This window comes from Primulina tabacum, chromosome 10, assembly GCF_025594145.1.
Source record: "Primulina tabacum isolate GXHZ01 chromosome 10, ASM2559414v2, whole genome shotgun sequence".
NCBI lineage: Eukaryota > Viridiplantae > Streptophyta > Magnoliopsida > Lamiales > Gesneriaceae > Primulina > Primulina tabacum.
The window spans coordinates 37,988,559-38,001,437 of NC_134559.1; the positions used below are offsets into that span (position 1 = coordinate 37,988,559).

Here is a 12,879-nt window from a genome sequence, read left to right on the forward strand (position 1 = left end):
CACTGCCGGATTTGGACAAATTGTAGGCTAATTTGATTGTAACGGGCAAACGGACGAGACTCATTACTACGCAATGACTGACGAGATTTTAGCCGAATTCCTTCTCTAAGACCCTCTAATTTGCGATTTACCGCTTCTGTTAAGCTTTCGTTTCCTCGAGAAATCCGCTTAGGAAGTTCGAAATTCGATTCCGGTTCCATTTTATCGTATCCCAGGCATAATAAGCTTACATTCGTATTTCCTTCTTCTATTTTTTTTTTCTATTTTCTCTCTGGCATTGATTTCGATTTTTTGTCGTGAGCCGTTCTGTGCGGAAGGGTATGACGCAGATTACTCCGGAGACGGTTAACTCATTAAAACAATTATTTCGACTGTTTTATCCATAATTTACGTAAACGTCGCGACACGAGGTCTTCCCAGGGAGGTCACCCATCCTAGCTCTGCCATCGCGCCAGAACGCTTAACTTCATGGTTATGATTGGGCGAGAGCAGTGCCGCGTGTTGTCCATCGCCGCCCGCTCCACACGTACTCGAGGGATATAAAATAAACATCCCACTCAATGTCGGGTGCGATCATACCAGCACTAATGCACCGGATCCCATCAGAACTCCGAAGTTAAGCGTGCTTCGAGAGCTACTAGGATGGGTGACCCCCTGGGAAGTCCTCGTGTTGCAACACCCATTTTCGTGTTTTTCTATTTTTGATTACTTGTTGACAGACGATTTCTGGCTCAAATCATCTGAATTTTGATCGGACCAATAAAACATGTGAAATGAAAGTAGCTCAGGCACTGCCGGATTTGGACAAAATGTAGGCATTGATGGTAACGAGCAAACGGACTGAGCCTCATTACTACGCAATGACGACGAGATTTTAGCCGAATTCCTTCTCTAAGACCCTCTAATTTGCGATTTAACGCTTCTGTTAAGCTTTCGTTTCCTCGAGAATCTGCTTAGGAAGTTTCGAATATTCGATTCCGGTTCCATTTTATCGTATCCCAGCATAATAACAGCTTTACATTCGTTATTTCCTTCTTCTATATTTTTTTTTCTATTTTCTGGGAACATTATCGATTTTTTTTTTTGTCGTGAGCCGGTTTGTGCGGAAGGGTATGACGCAGATTACTCCGGAGATGGTTAAATCATTAAAAACAATTATTTCGACTGTTTTATCCATAATTTACGTAACACGATCGCGACACGAGGTCTTCCCAGGGTGGTCACCCATCCTAGCTCTTCCATCGCGCCAGAACGCTTAACTTCATGGTTATGATTGGGCGAGAGCAGTGCCGCGTGTTGGTCCATCGCCGCCCGCTCTACACGTACTCGGGGATATAATAATAAACATCCCACTCAATGTCGGGTGGATCATACCAGCACTAATGCACCGGATCCCATCAGAACTTAGAAGTATCGTGCTTGTGCGAGAGCAGTACTAGGATGGGTGACCTCCATGGGGAAGTCCTCGTGTTGACACCCTTTTCGTGTTTTTCTATTTTTGATTACTTGTTGACAGACGATTTTCGGCTCAAATCATCTGAATTTTGATCGGGACCAGATCAAACATGTGAAATGAAAGTAGCTCAGGCACTGCCGGATTTGGACAAAATGTAGGCTAATTTGATTGTAAACGAGCAAACGGCCGAGACTCATTACTACGCAATGATGCTGACGAGCTTTTAGCCGAATTCCTTCTCTAAGACCCTCTAATTTGGATTTTAACGCTTTGTTAAGCTTTCGTTTCCTCGAGGAACTCTTCTTAGGAAGTTCGAAATTTCGATTCTGGTTCTATTTTTATCGTATCCCAGGCATAATAATAGCTTTACATCGTTATTTCCTTCTCTATTTTTTTTCTATTTTCTGGAACATTTATCAATTTTGTTGTCGTAGCCGGTTTTGTGCGGAAGGGTATGACGCAGATTACTCCGGAGACGGTTAACTCACTTAAAACAATTATTTCGACTGTTTATTCATAATTTACGTAAACGATCGCGACCGAGGTCTTCCCAGGGAGGTCACCCATCCTAGCTCTGCCATCGCGCCAGAACGCTTAACTTCATGGTTATGATTGGGCGAGAGCAGTGCCGCGTGTTGTCCATCGCCGCCCGCTCCACACTTACTCGAGGGATATAAGAATAAACATCCCACGTCAATGTCGGGTGCGATCATACCAGCACTAATGCACCGGATCCCATCAGAACTCTGAAGTAAGCGTGCTTGTGGCGAGAGCAGTACTAGGATGGGTGACCTCCTGGGAAGTCCTCGTGTTGCACCCTTTTTTCGTGTTTTTCTATTTTTGATTACTGTTGACAGACGATTTTCGGCTCAAATCATCTGAATCTCGATCGGGACCAGATAAGACATGTGAAATGAAAGTAGCTCGGGACACTGCCGGATTTGGACAAAATTGTAGGCTAATTTGATTGTAAACGAGCAAACGGACGAGACTCATTACTACGCAATGAGCTGACGAGATTTAGCCGAATTCCTTCTCTAAGACCCTCTAATTTGCGATTTACCACTTCTGTTAAGCTTTCGTTTCCTCGAGAAATCCGCTTAGGAAGTTCGAAATTCGATTCCGGTTCCATTTTATCGTATCCTAGGCATAATAATAGCTTTACATTCGTTATTTCCTTCTTCATATTTTTTTTTCTATTTCTTGGAACAGTTATCGATTTTTGTTGTCGTGAGCCGGTTCTGTGCGGAAGGGTATGACGCAGATTACTCCGGAGACGGTTAACTCATTAAAAACAATTATTTCGACTGTCTTATCCATAATTTACGTAAACGATCGCGACACGAGGTCTTCCCAGGGTGGTCACCCATCCTAGCTCTGCCATCGCGCCAGAACGCTTAACTTCATGGTTATGATTGGGCGAGAGCAGTGCCGCGTGTTGTCCATCGCCGCCCGCTCCACACGTACTCGTGGGATATAAGAATAAACAATCCCAGTCAATGTCGGGTGCGATCATACAATCACTAATGCACCGGATCCCATCAGAACTCCGAATTTAAGCGTGCTTGGGCGAGCGCAGTACTAGGATGGGTGACCCCCAGGGAAGTCCTCGTGTTGCACAACCTTTTTCGTGTTTTTCTATTTTTGATTACTTGTTGACAGACGATTTTCGGCTCAAATCATCTGAATTTTGATCGGGACCAGATAAAACATGTGAAATGAAAGTAGCTCAGGCACTGCCGGATTTGGACAAAATTGTAGGCTAATTTGATTGTAAACGAGCAAACGGACGAGACTCATTACTACGCAATGAGCTGACGAGATTTTAGCCGAATTCCTTCTCTAAGACCCTCTAATTTGCGATTTAACGCTTCTGTTAAGCTTTCGTTTCCTCGAGAAATCTTCTTAGGAAGTTCGAAATTCGATTCTGGTTCTATTTTATCGTATCCCAGGCATAATAATAGCTTTACATTCGTTATTTCCTTCTTATTTTTTTTCTATTTTCTTGGAACGTTTATCAATTTTTGTTGTCGTTAGCCGGTTCTGTGCGGAAGGGTATGACGCAGATTACTCCGGAGACGGTTAACTCATTAAAAACAATTATTTCGACTGTTTATCTATAATTTACGTAAACGGTCGCGACACGAGGTCTTCCCAGGGAGGTCACCCATCCTAGCTCTGCCATCGCGCCAGAACGCTTAACTTCCTGGTTATGATTGGGCGAGAGCAGTGCCGCGTGTTGTCCATCGCCGCCCGCTCCACACGTACACGAGGGATATAAGAATAAACATCCCACTCAATGTCGGGTGCGATCTTACTAGCACTAATGCACCGGATCCCATCAGAACTCCGAAGCTAAGCGTGCTTGGGCGAGAGCAGTACTAGGATGGGTGACCCCCTGGGAAGTCCTCGTGTTGCACCTTTTTTCGTGTTTTTCTATTTTTGATTACTTGTTGACAGACGATTTTCGGCTCAAATCATCTGAATCTCGATCGGGACCAGATAAGACATGTGAAATGAAAGTAGCACGGGCACTGCCGGATTTGGACAAAATTGTAGGCTAATTTGATTGTAAATGGGAAAACGGACGAGACTCATTACTACGCAATGAGCTGACGAGATTTTAGCCGAATTCCTTCTCTAAGACCCTCTAATTTGCGATTTACCGATTCTGTCAAGCTTTCGTTTCCTCGAGAAATCCGCTTAGGAAGTTCGAAATTCGATTCTTGTTCCATTTTATCGTATCTGAGGCATAATAATAGCTTTACATTCGTTATTTCCTTCTTCTTATTTTTTTTTCTATTTTCTTGGAACGTTTATCGATTTTTGTTGTCGTGAGCCGGTTCTGTGCGGAAGGGTATGACGCAGATTACTCCGGAGACGGTTAACTAATTTAAAACAATTATTTCGACTGTTTTATCCATAATTTACGTAAACGATCGCGACACGAGGTCTTCCCAGGGAGGTCACCCATACTACCTCTGCCATCGCGCCAGAACGCTTAACTTCGTGGTTATGATTGGGCGAAAGCAGTGCCGCGTGTTGTCCATCGCCGCCCGCTCCACACGTACTCGAGGATATAAGAATAAACATCCCACTCAATGTCGGGTGCGATCTATACTAGCACTAATGCACCGGAGCCCATCAGAACTCCGAAGTTAACGGCTTGGGCGAGAGCAGTACTAGGATGGTGACCCCCTGGGAAGTCCTCGTGTTGCACCCTTTTTCGTGTTTTTCTATTTTGGAATTACTTGTTGACATACGATTTTCGGCTCAAATCATCTGAATCTCGATCGGGACCAGATAAGACATGTGAATGAAAGTAAGCTCGGGCACTGCCGGATTTGGACAAAATTGTAGGCTAATTTGATTGTAAATGGCAAACGGACGAGACTCATTACTACGCAATGAGCTGACGAGATTTAGCCGAATTCCTTCTCTAAGACCCTCTGATTTGCCATTTACCGCTTCTGTTAAGCTTTTGTTCCTCGAGAAATCCGCTTAGGAAGTTCGAAATTCGATTCCGGTTCCATTTATCGTATCCCAGGCATAATAATAGCTTTACATTCGTTATTTCCTTCTTCTTATTTTTTTTTCTATTTTCTGGGAACATTAATCGATTTTTGTTGTCGTGATCCGGTTCTGTACGGAAGGGTATGACGCAGATTACTCCGGAGACGGTTAACTTCATTAAAAACAATTATTTCGACTGTTTTATCCATAATTTACGTAAACGGTCGCGACACGAGGTCTTCCCAGGGAGGTCACCCATCCTAGCTCTGCAGTCGCGCCAGAACGCTTAACTTCTTGGTTATGATTGGGCGAGAGCAGTGCCGCGTGTTGTCCATCGCCGCCCGCTCCACACGTACACGAGGGATATAAGAATAAACATCCCACTCAATGTCGGGTGCGATCTTACTAGCACTAATGCACCGGATCCCATCAGAACTCCGAAGTTAAGCGTGCTTGGGCGAGAGCAGTACTAGGATTGGTGGCCCCCTGGGAAGTCCTCGTGTTGCACCCTTTTTCGTGTTTTTCTATTTTTGATTACTTGTTGACATACGATTTTCGGCTCAAATCATCTGAATCTCGATCGGGACCAGATAAGACATGTGAAATGAAAGTAGCTCGGGCACTGCCGGATTTGGACAAAATTGTAGGCTAATTTGATTGTAAATGGGCAAACGGACGAGACTCATTACTACGCAATGAGCTGACGAGATTTTAGCCGAATTCCTTCTCTAAGACCCTCTGATTTGCGATTTACCGCTTCTGTTAAGCTTTTCGTTTCCTCGAGAAATCCGCTTAGGAAGTTCGAAATTCGATTCCTGGTTCCATTTTATCGTATCCCAGGCATAATAATAGCTTTACATTCGTTATTTCCTTCTTCTTATTTTTTTTTCTATTTTCTGGGAACATTATCGATTTTTGTTGTCGTGAGCCGGTTCTGTGCGGAAGGGTATGACGCAGATTACTCCGGAGACGGTTAACTCATTAAAAACAATTATTTCGACTGTTTTATCCATAATTTACGTAAACGGTCTCGACACGAGGTCTTCCCAGGGAGGTCACCTATCCTACCTCTGCCATCGCGCCAGAACGCTTAACTTCGTGGTTATGATTGGGCGAGAGCAGTGCCGCGTGTTGTCCATCGCCGCCCGCTCCACACGTACTCGAGGGATATAAGAATAAACATCCCACTCAATGTCGGTGCGATCATACCAGCACTAATGCATCGGATCCCATCAGAACTCCGAAGTTAAGCGTGCTTGGGCGAGAGCAATTACTAGGATGGGTGACCCCCTGGGAAGTCCTCGTGTTGCACCCTTTTTCATTGTTTTTCTATTTTTGATTACTTGTTGACATACGATTTTTCGGCTCAAATCATCTGAATCTCGATCGGGACCAGATAAGACATGTGAAATGAAAGTAGCTCGGGCACTGCCGGATTTGGACAAAATTGTAGGCTAATTTGATTGTAAATGGGCAAACGGACGAGACTCATTACTACGCAATGAGCTGACGAGATTTTAGCCGAATTCCTTCTCTAAGACCCTCTGATTTGCGATTTACCGCTTCTGTTAAGCTTTCGTTTCCTCGAGAAATCCGCTTAGGAAGTTCGAAATTCGATTCCGGTTCCATTTTATCGTATCCCAGGCATAATAATAGCTTTACATTCGTTATTTCCTTCTTCTTATTTTTTTTTCTATTTTCTGGGAACATTAATCGATTTTTGTTGTCGTGAGCCGGTTCTGTGCGGAAGGGTATGACGCAGATTACTCCGGAGACGGTTACTTCATTAAAAACAATTATTTCGACTGTTTTATCCATAATTTACGTAAACGGTCGCGACACGAGGTCTTCCAGGGAGGTCACCCATCCTAGCTCTACCATCGCGCTAGAACGCTTAACTTCATTGGTTATGATTGGGCGAGAGCAGTGCCGCGTGTTGTCCATCGCCGCCCGCTCCACACGTACCGAGGGATATAAGAATAAACATCCCACTCAATGTCGGGTGCGATCTATACCAGCACTAATGCACCGGATCCCATCAGAACTCCGAAGTTAAGCGTGCTTGGGCGAGAGCAGTACTAGGATGGGTGACCCCTGGGAAGTCCTCGTGTTGCACCCTTTTATCGTGTTTTTCTATTTTTGATTACTTGTTGACATACGATTTTCGGCTCAAATCATCTGAATCTCGATCGGGACCAGATAAGACATGTGAAATGAAAGTAGCTCGGGCACTGCCGGAATTTGGACAAAATTGTAGGCTAATTTGATTGTAAATGGGCAAACGGACGAGACTCATTACTACGCAATGAGCTGACGAGATTTTAGCCGAATTCCTTCTCTAAGACCCTCTGAATTTGCGATTTACCGCTTCTGTTAAGCTTTCGTTTCCTCGAGAAATCCGCTTAGGAAGTTCGAAATTCGATTCTGGTTCCATTTATCGTATCCCAGGCATAATAATAGCTTTACATTCGTTATTTCCTTCTTCTTATTTTTTTTTTCTATTTTCTGGGAACATTTATCGATTTTTGTTGTTGTGAGCCGGTTCTGTGCGGAAGGGTATGACGCAGATTACTCCGGAGACGGTTAACTCATTAAAAACAATTATTTCGACTGATTTTATCCATAATTTACGTAAATTGTCGCGACACGAGGTCTTCCCAGGGAGGTCACACATCCTAGCTCTGCCATCGCGCCAGAACGCTTAACTTCTTGGTTTTGATTGGGCGAGAGCAGTGACGCGTGTTGTCCATCGCCGCCCGCTCCACACGTACACGAGGGATATAAGAATAAACATCCCACTCAATGTCGGGTGCGATCTTACTAGCACTAATGCACCGGATCCCATCAGAACTCCGAAGTTAAGCGTGCTTGGGCGAGAGCAGTATTAGGATTGGTGACCCCCAGGGAAGTCCTCGTGTTGCACCCTTTTTCGTGTTTTTCTATTTTTGATTACTTGTTGACAGACGATTTTCGGCTCAAATCATCTGAATCTCGATCGGGACCAGATAAGACATGTGAAATGAAAGTAGCTCGGGCACTGCCGGATTCGGACAAAATTGTAGGCTAATTTGATTGTAAACGGGCAAACGGAAGAGACTCATTACTACGCAATGAGCTGACGAGATTTTAGCCGAATTCCTTCTCTAAGACCCTCTAATTTGCCATTTACCGCTTCTGTTAAACTTTTGTTTCCTCGAGAAATCCGCTTAGGAAGTTCGAAATTCGACTCCGGTTCCATTTTATCGTATCCCAGGCATAATAATAGCTTTACATTCGTTATTTCCTTCTTCTTATTTTTTTTTCTATTTTCTGGGAACATTAATCGATTTTTGTTGTCGTGAGCCGGTTCTGTGCGGAAGGGTATGACGCAGATTACTCCGGAGACGGTTTAACTCATTAAAACAATTATTTCGACTGTTTTATCCATAATTTACGTAAACGATCGCGACACGAGGTCTTCCCAGGGAGGTCACCCATCCTACCTCTGCCATCGCGCCAGAACGCTTAACTTCGTGGTTATGATTGGGCGAGAGCAGTGCCGCGTGTTGTCCATCGCCGCCCGCTCCACACGTACTCGAGGGATATAAGAATAAACATCCCACTCAATGTCGGGTGCGATCATACCAGCACTAATGCATCGGATCCCATCAGAACTCCGAAGTTAGGCGTGCTTGGGAGAGAGCAATACTAGGGTGGGTGACCTCCTGAGAAGTCCTCGTGTTGCACCCTTTTTCGTTTTTTTCTATTTTTGATTACATGTTGACAGACGATTTTCGGCTCAAATCATCTGAATCTCGATCGGGACCAGATAAGACATGTGAAATGAAAGTAGCTCGGGCACTGCCGGATTTGGACAAAATTGTAGGCTAATTTGATTGTAAACGGGCAAACGGACGAGACTTATTTCTACGCAATGAGCTGACGAGATTTTAACCGAATTCCTTCTCTAAGACCCTCTAATTTGCGATTTAACGCTTCTGTTAAGCTTTCGTTTCCTCGAGAAATCCGCTTAGGAAGTTCAAAATTCGATTCCGGTTCCATTTTATCGTATGCCAGGCATAATAATAGCTTTACATTCGTTATTTCCTTCTTCTTATTTTTTTTTTCTATTTTCTGGGAACATTTATCGATTTTTGTTGTCGTGAGCCGGTTCTGTGCGGAAGGGTATGACGCAGATTACTCCGGAGACGGTTAACTCATTAAAAACAATTATTTCGACTGTTTTATCCATAATTTACGTAAACGGTCGCGACACGAGGTCTTCCCAGGGAGGTCACCCATCCTAGCTCTGCAGTCGCGCCAGAACGCTTAACTTCGTGGTTATGATTGGGCGAGAGCAGTGCCGCGTGTTGTCCATCGCCGCCCGCTCCACACGTACACGAGGGATATAAGAATAAACATCCCACTCAATGTCGGGTGCGATCTTACCAGCACTAATGCACCGGATCCCATCAGAACTCCGAAGTTAAGCGTGCTTGGGCGAGAGCAGTACTAGGATTGGTGACCCCCTGGGAAGTCCTCGTGTTGCACCCTTTTTCGTGTTTTTCTATTTTTGATTACTTGTTGACAGACGATTTTCGGCTCAAATCATCTGAATCTCGATCGGGACCAGATAAGACATGTGAAATGAAAGTAGCTCGGGCACTGCCGGATTCGGACAAAATTGTAGGCTAATTTGATTGTAAACGGGCAAACGGACGAGACTCATTACTACGCAAATGAGCTGACGAGATTTTAGCCGAATTCCTTCTCTAAGACCCTCTAATTTGCGATTTAACGCTTCTGTTAAGCTTTCGTTTCCTCGAGAAATCCGCTTAGGAAGTTCGAAATACGATTCCGGTTCCATTTTATCGTATCCCAGGCATAATAATAGCTTTACATTCGTTATTTCCTTCTTCTTATTTTTTTTTCTATTTTCTGGGAACATATATCGATTTTTGTTGTCGTGCGCCGGTTCTGTGCGGAAGGGTATGACGCAGATTACTCCGGAGACGGTTAACTAATTAAAAACAATTATTTCGACTGTTTTATCCATAATTTACGTAAACGGTCGCGACACGAGGTCTTCCCAGGGAGGTCACCCATCCTAGCTCTGCCATCGCGCCAGAACGCTTAACTTCATGGTTATGATTGGGCTGAGAGCAGTGCCGCGTGTTGTCCATCGCCGCCCGCTCCACACGTACACGAGGGAGATAAGAATAAACATCCAATTAAATGTCGGGTGCGATCTTACTAGCACTAATGCACCGGATCCCATCAGAACTCCGAAGTTAAGCGTGCTTGGGCGAGAGCAGTACTAGGATGGGTGACCCCCTGGGAAGTCCTCGTGTTGCACCCTTTTTTCGTGTTTTTCTATTTTGATTACTAGTTGACAGACGATTTTCGGCTCAAATCATCTGAATCTCGATCGGGACCAGATAAGACATGTGAAATGAAAGTAGCTCGGGCACTGCCGGATTCAGACAAAATTGTAGGCTAATTTGATTGTAAACGGGCAAACGGACGAGACTCATTACTACGTAATGAGCTGACGAGATTTTAGCCGAATTCCTTCTCTAAGACCCCTAATTTTCGATTTAACGCTTCTGTTAAGCTTTCGTTTCCTCGAGAAATCCGCTTAGGAAGTTCGAAATACGATTCCGGTTCCATTTTATCGTATCCCAGGCATAATAATAGCTTTTACATTCGTTATTTCCTTCTTCTTATTTTTTTTTTCTATTTTCTGGGAACATTTATCGATTTTTGTTGTCGTGCGCCGGTTCTGTGCGGAAGGGTATGACGCAGATTACTCCGGAGACGGTTAACTAATTAAAAACAATTACTTCGACTGTTTTATCCATAATTTACGTAAACGGTCGCGACACGAGGTCTTCCCAGGGAGGTCACCCATCCTAGCTCTGCCATCGCGCCAAACGCTTAACTTCATGGTTATGATTGGGCGAGAGCAGTGCCGCGTGTTGTCCATCGCCGCCCGCTCCACACGTACACGAGGGATATAAGAATAAACATCCAATTAAATGTCGGGTGCGATCTTACTAGCACTAATGCACCGGATCCCATCAGAACTCCGAAGTTAAGCGTGCTTGGGCGAGAGCAGTACTAGGATGGTGACCCCCTGGGAAGTCCTCGTGTTGCACCCTTTTTCGTGTTTTTCTATTTTTGATTACTTGTTGACAGACGATTTTCGGCTCAAATCATCTGAATCTCGATCGGGACCAGATAAGACATGTGAAATGAAAGTAGCTCGGGCACTGCCGGATTCGGACAAAATTGTAGGCTAATTTGATTGTAAACGGGCAAACGGACGAGACTCATTACTACGCAATGAGCTGACGAGATTTTAGCCGAATTCCTTCTCTAAGACCCTCTAATTTGCGATTTAACGCTTCTGTTAAGTTTTCGTTTCCTCGAGAAATCCGCTTAGGAAGTTCGAAATTCGATTCCGGTTCCATTTTATCGTATCCCAGGCATAATAATAGCTTTACATTCGTTATTTCCTTCTTCTTATTTTTTTTTCTATTTTCTGGGAACATTTATCGATTTTTGTTGTCGTGAGCCGGTTCTGTGCGGAAGGGTATGACGCAGATTACTCCGGAGACGGTTAACTAATTTAAAACAATTATTTCGACTGTTTTATCCATAATTTACGTAAACGATCGGGACACGAGGTCTTCCCAGGGAGGTCACCCATACTACCTCTGCCATCGCGCCAGAACGCTTAACTTCGTGGTTATGATTGGGCGAAAGCAGTGCCGCGTGTTGTCCATCGCCGCCCGCTCCACACGTACTCGAGGGATATAAGAATAAACATCCCACTCAATGTCGGGTGCGATCATACCAGCACTAATGCACCGGATCCCATCAGAACTCCGAAGTTAAGCGTGCTTGGGCGAGAGCAGTACTAGGGTGGGTGACCCCCTGGGAAGTCCTCGTGTTGCACCTTTTTTCGTGTTTTTCTATTTTTTATTACTTGTTGATAGACGATTTTCGGCTCAAATCATCTGAATCTCGATCGGGACCAGATAAAACATGTGAAATGAAAGTAGCTCGGGCACTGCCGGATTTGGACAAAATTGTAGGCTAATTTGATTGTAAACGGGCAAACGGACGAGACTCATTACTACGTAATGAGCTGACGAGATTTTAGCCGAATTCCTTCTCTAAGACCCACTAATTTTCGATTTAACGCTTCTGTTAAGCTTTCGTTTCCTCGAGAAATCCGCTTAGGAAGTTCGAAATACGATTCCGGTTCCATTTTATCGTATCCCAGGCATAATAATAGTTTTACATTCGTTATTTCCTTCTTCTTATTTTTTTTTCTATTTTCTGGGAACATTTATCGATTTTTGTTGTCGTGCGCCGGTTCTGTGCGGAAGGGTATGACGCAGATTACTCCGGAGACGGTTAACTAATTAAAAACAATTACTTCGACTGTTTTATCCATAATTTACGTAAACGGTCGCGACACGAGGTCTTCCCAGGGAGGTCACCCCTCCTAGCTCTGCCATCGCGCCAAAACGCTTAACTTCATGGTTATGATTGGGCGAGAGCAGTGCCGCGTGTTGTCCATCGCCGCCCGCTCCACACGTACACGAGGGATATAAGAATAAACATCCAATTAAATGTCGGGTGCGATCTTACTAGCACTAATGCACCGGATCCCATCAGAACTCCGAAGTTAAGCGTGCTTGGGCGAGAGCAGTACTAGGATGAGTGACCCCCTGGGAAGTCCTCGTGTTGCACCCTTTTTCGTGTTTTTCTATTTTTGATTACTTGTTGACAGACGATTTTCGGCTCAAATAATCTGAATCTCGATTGGGACCAGATAAGACATGTGAAATGAAAGTAGCTCGGGCACTGCCGGATTCGGACAAAATTGTAGGCTAATTTGATTGTAAACGGGCAAACGG

The 12,879-nt window shown here is 44.4% G+C and overlaps 12 non-coding genes and 3 pseudogenes across 12 annotated transcripts; all 15 read left to right on the plus strand.

The window, feature by feature from the left end:
* The first annotated feature begins 565 nt into the window (after positions 1 to 565).
* Positions 566 to 679, plus strand: LOC142512085 (5S ribosomal RNA; annotated as a pseudogene).
* Positions 680 to 2,157: 1,478 nt separating this feature from the next.
* Positions 2,158 to 2,276, plus strand: LOC142506935 (5S ribosomal RNA). Its single transcript, XR_012805206.1, has one exon. It is a non-coding gene; the product is annotated as a 5S ribosomal RNA (ribosomal RNA).
* A 684-nt stretch (positions 2,277 to 2,960) lies between these two features.
* LOC142510694 (5S ribosomal RNA) lies at positions 2,961 to 3,079 on the plus strand (annotated as a pseudogene).
* Positions 3,080 to 3,760: 681 nt separating this feature from the next.
* Positions 3,761 to 3,879, plus strand: LOC142513843 (5S ribosomal RNA). Its single transcript, XR_012809768.1, has one exon. It is a non-coding gene; the product is annotated as a 5S ribosomal RNA (ribosomal RNA).
* Positions 3,880 to 4,562: 683 nt separating this feature from the next.
* On the plus strand, positions 4,563 to 4,679 carry LOC142512280 (5S ribosomal RNA; annotated as a pseudogene).
* Positions 4,680 to 5,361: 682 nt separating this feature from the next.
* Positions 5,362 to 5,480, plus strand: LOC142516270 (5S ribosomal RNA). Its single transcript, XR_012812073.1, has one exon. It is a non-coding gene; the product is annotated as a 5S ribosomal RNA (ribosomal RNA).
* A 684-nt stretch (positions 5,481 to 6,164) lies between these two features.
* LOC142516992 (5S ribosomal RNA) lies at positions 6,165 to 6,284 on the plus strand. Its single transcript, XR_012812757.1, has one exon. It is a non-coding gene; the product is annotated as a 5S ribosomal RNA (ribosomal RNA).
* A 685-nt stretch (positions 6,285 to 6,969) lies between these two features.
* LOC142514913 (5S ribosomal RNA) lies at positions 6,970 to 7,088 on the plus strand. Its single transcript, XR_012810786.1, has one exon. It is a non-coding gene; the product is annotated as a 5S ribosomal RNA (ribosomal RNA).
* Positions 7,089 to 7,776: 688 nt separating this feature from the next.
* On the plus strand, positions 7,777 to 7,895 carry LOC142506412 (5S ribosomal RNA). Its single transcript, XR_012804706.1, has one exon. It is a non-coding gene; the product is annotated as a 5S ribosomal RNA (ribosomal RNA).
* Positions 7,896 to 8,579: 684 nt separating this feature from the next.
* Positions 8,580 to 8,698, plus strand: LOC142507366 (5S ribosomal RNA). Its single transcript, XR_012805626.1, has one exon. It is a non-coding gene; the product is annotated as a 5S ribosomal RNA (ribosomal RNA).
* Positions 8,699 to 9,383: 685 nt separating this feature from the next.
* LOC142513993 (5S ribosomal RNA) lies at positions 9,384 to 9,502 on the plus strand. The gene has a single exon (XR_012809910.1). It is a non-coding gene; the product is annotated as a 5S ribosomal RNA (ribosomal RNA).
* A 686-nt stretch (positions 9,503 to 10,188) lies between these two features.
* Positions 10,189 to 10,307, plus strand: LOC142512926 (5S ribosomal RNA). Its single transcript, XR_012808900.1, has one exon. It is a non-coding gene; the product is annotated as a 5S ribosomal RNA (ribosomal RNA).
* A 684-nt stretch (positions 10,308 to 10,991) lies between these two features.
* On the plus strand, positions 10,992 to 11,109 carry LOC142515493 (5S ribosomal RNA). Its single transcript, XR_012811336.1, has one exon. It is a non-coding gene; the product is annotated as a 5S ribosomal RNA (ribosomal RNA).
* A 684-nt stretch (positions 11,110 to 11,793) lies between these two features.
* LOC142508388 (5S ribosomal RNA) lies at positions 11,794 to 11,912 on the plus strand. The gene has a single exon (XR_012806602.1). It is a non-coding gene; the product is annotated as a 5S ribosomal RNA (ribosomal RNA).
* Positions 11,913 to 12,596: 684 nt separating this feature from the next.
* On the plus strand, positions 12,597 to 12,715 carry LOC142514688 (5S ribosomal RNA). Its single transcript, XR_012810571.1, has one exon. It is a non-coding gene; the product is annotated as a 5S ribosomal RNA (ribosomal RNA).
* The last annotated feature ends 164 nt before the right edge of the window (positions 12,716 to 12,879 follow it).